The 3,347-nt window shown below is 31.1% G+C and overlaps 1 long non-coding RNA gene across 1 annotated transcript; it reads right to left on the bottom strand.

Annotated features, from left to right (window-relative positions):
* Nucleotides 1–464: 464 nt before the first annotated feature.
* Nucleotides 465–3,141, bottom strand: LOC134280707 (uncharacterized). The gene is made up of 5 exons (XR_009994944.1): nucleotides 2,994–3,141; nucleotides 1,960–2,067; nucleotides 1,412–1,495; nucleotides 872–966; nucleotides 465–518 (listed from the first exon to the last, which is right to left on the bottom strand). It is a non-coding gene; the product is annotated as an uncharacterized LOC134280707 (long non-coding RNA).
* Between the last annotated feature and the right edge of the window lie 206 nt (nucleotides 3,142–3,347).

The raw sequence follows: 3,347 nt of genomic DNA, 5'->3' as shown, positions 1-3,347 counted from the left end.
ATATGATTGCATACTACACAACAAACCAATAAATGTTTAAACAATAAAAAACATAACAGTTTCAATCTGTAATCAAGCATCAGATAAAAAAATCAAATTTCGCTGTCAAAAATACAAATGTACAACACTAGGTATATTTTTTTTCTTATCTAACATTGAATGTGTAAATTAAAGATAAGTAAAACAAGCATCACATTTGTGCAAAAAAGTAGCAACTCAGATATTTCATCTCTAATAGCCCATCTCTGTTCAATTACTACATCCATAGGGTTGACTCTTTTAGATTCTTTATTTGTCCTAGTTCTCCTTATGCTCTGCCTTGTAGAGTGCTTTGATTTGAGAGTTGCACATTTGGTGTCCTGTTCTTTGAAGACTTTCTCACATTCATCAGAACGCAACTTCAGTTTTCTAATTTGTACTATGAAGATGTAATCAATATTTAAAACTGCTTCTTGCTTTTTCTTCTCTTCATGCCAAGAAGTTTTCAGCTCTGGAAAAGCACATCTAGCTCCTAATTTCTACAACAAACATAAAAATAAATACCCATTTGCCTATATATACATATTATATGAGTGCTTCCGGATTTATGCAATTGCATATATTAAATAGTACACAAAATCTGAGTTGATTGTAAAATTATCAATTGACCTAGAGGAAACACAGCTCAATTTTGATTAATTAAAAAAATTACAGAAGACCACAAAAGATATGCCATTTTTTCAAGTCTGGGTAATAAATACAGATAATTATCTATAATTTCAGGCAAGCAAGCTACAGATTATGAAGCTAATGTTGCTATACATGTAAATTGGGGACTAATGATTTTTTCGCCATCTTTTTTGTTTTTGAAGCATTTTATTACTATGTTTACCTGCTTGACCTTGAACATGTTGAAGTGTTCTTTTCTCTGCTCTTCCACAATAATTCTTTCATTTAGCAGCAAGATACTATGGATATGGTAAAAAGCTGTCACAAAAAAAATATGAAAAATTAATAACAGGTATGGCTCTCCGTAGAAAGAATATACAAAAAAGGAGAAAAAATATACAAATAGGGTATACTTATGACTAAAGCAAGAAGATAACATTTTACACAAGGAAAAAAATTCTCTGTGTCATCAAGGTAAGTGAATTACATAAAAAATCCATCTAATTTTATGTATTGATCAAATTTATAGATGACAAAATATGATATGAAACATACATAACGGTACTGTAGTCCGAACACATGAAATTTGAAGATTTACAAAGTTTACGAAAATGAAAAGAATAACACTAACAGCATTTAATATATTAAGACATACGTATATATAGTTTCACAGCATCAAGCTACAGATTTTGTGGAAGTACATGTAAATTGGGGACTGGTGACTTTTTGCCATTTTTTTTTAGCAATTTACCAATGTATTTACCTGCTTGACCTTGAAAATGTTGAGATGCACAGCCCTTTTCTTTGTGTTCCTCCACAATATTTTATTTAATGTAGCAGAAAGATACTATGGATAAAAAAAATATGAAAAATTAAAAGCAGGTATGGCATCTCGTAGAAAAAATATACAAACAGATGTATTTATGGTTTGAGCAAGTAGATAACATTCATACAATGATAAAATCTTTAATCTTTGTGATCCAGTTCAGCGAATTATTTCAAAAACATATGCATATTATGATATGTATTAGATTAAATTTAGAGACGACAAAGCATGATATGAAATGGATGTACATTCTCGGAACACATGAGAGTAAACAAAAATGCAAAGGGTAGCATCTACAGCATTTAACATGCAAGTTAATGGGATAATGAGCAAGTGATTTAATATAGGCCTAAAGTAAAATATATTTAATTTAACAAATTACACTGTAGATAGCAGGTTTTTAAAGTGGACAGCGAATGCAATGTTCTAGTAAATGGTGGCAATCTCATACACAATAAGTCGTACAACAAATGATTAGTTCGTACCTCATACTGGGTAGCCAAATATCTGGTCAAGTCACTTTCAGAAGGAAGGCTCAGCAAGTTGAATGTTGATCATTCCCATAGCTACTTCAAACTTTTCTGGCACAATATCTGAAAGAAAAGATGTATCTTGCAGGGTTGTTTGTTCAAACTAGGATTAATGTAAAAATTTTAAAAGTTTATAGATGACAGACAAATAAAAGACACAGATAAGAAAACTCGTTCGGGTCTTAAAATGGCTCAGGTGAGCTAAACAATCAATTCATCTGATTTTATTGATCTTATCAGAAAATTTTAGAAATCTTTCTTCATACTGCTTTTGTCATTTCTTGTGATCATTTGGATTCCTGTAAATAATGCATGCATAATTGTGGGTTATAGAATATGATAGCTATTTTTAATAATTCATGCTTAAATATTTACATTCGCTGTGTTTTTCTAGTAAGCTTACTGTGAAAACGATTTGAAAAAAACATTTTCGTGTATACTCACGCGTAGAAATATACACGGAGAAACGTGCGTTAACGTGACGTCACAATGAGAATGCAGTGACGTTAGTAAAATGCAATAATATAGCACAGCGAGAAACTCGAATATTGAGTATATTTTGGTTGCCTCCAAACAGGTAAAATGTAAATATAAGGAATGTTTTTCAGTTTAGTGTGAATTATTGGTATGTGAATCACACAGACTTGCACATAGGCATATTTTTCAGGAAGCGCTAGCGCGCTTCATGAAATATGCCTACGTGACAAATCTGTGTGATTCACACACCAATAACTCACACAAAACTTAAAAACATTCCTTAAGTATTTAACGTAAAAAAATTATGCATACATGTAGCTCAGAATCCATTGCTATTGTATTTTTAGGATAAGGAAAATAAGAATATAAACTTCATCTTGTTTACTTGGTACTATATATAGCATTTCAAGTTGTTGCAATATTTTTTATAGTCTTATGCTTCAAGATACAGGTTGATGAAAACATTATTAGTTTATTTGTGTTAATTGAAATTTGAGCTGCATGGTTCTCACCATTTTCACAAGCTGTCTACATAGCCGGCGATGTGGGGAAACGTCTCAGGCACAGTCCACTGCAACTATTTAAATAATCAAAATAAGTGCTGAATTCTTGAGTATGCATAAGAAATAAATAAATATTTTATTACATTGTACAACATACTCAGTAAATACTGAACAGAGGAACACTTTAGTGACTTAAATTCTGAAACAAATACCAAACGAGAAAATTCTGGTTAAAATCCATCTTTAATTAAAGGGTTAAATAATTATTACAAAATTCAAATAGCGCTTGCCCAAACGTTTTTACTGGCAAGCATTTTATGTGTAGTGCCAAAACCAAGGAACAGTAACATTATCAGTAGCAGA

The sequence above is a fragment of the Saccostrea cucullata genome, unplaced genomic scaffold (assembly GCF_032062105.1).
Source record: "Saccostrea cucullata isolate Sc308-1 unplaced genomic scaffold, CSIRO_AGI_Scuc_v1 ctg8694, whole genome shotgun sequence".
NCBI lineage: Eukaryota > Metazoa > Mollusca > Bivalvia > Ostreida > Ostreidae > Saccostrea > Saccostrea cuccullata.
The sequence above is the reverse complement of the archived record's forward strand: the minus strand, read 5'-3'. Positions and strand labels throughout refer to the sequence as shown.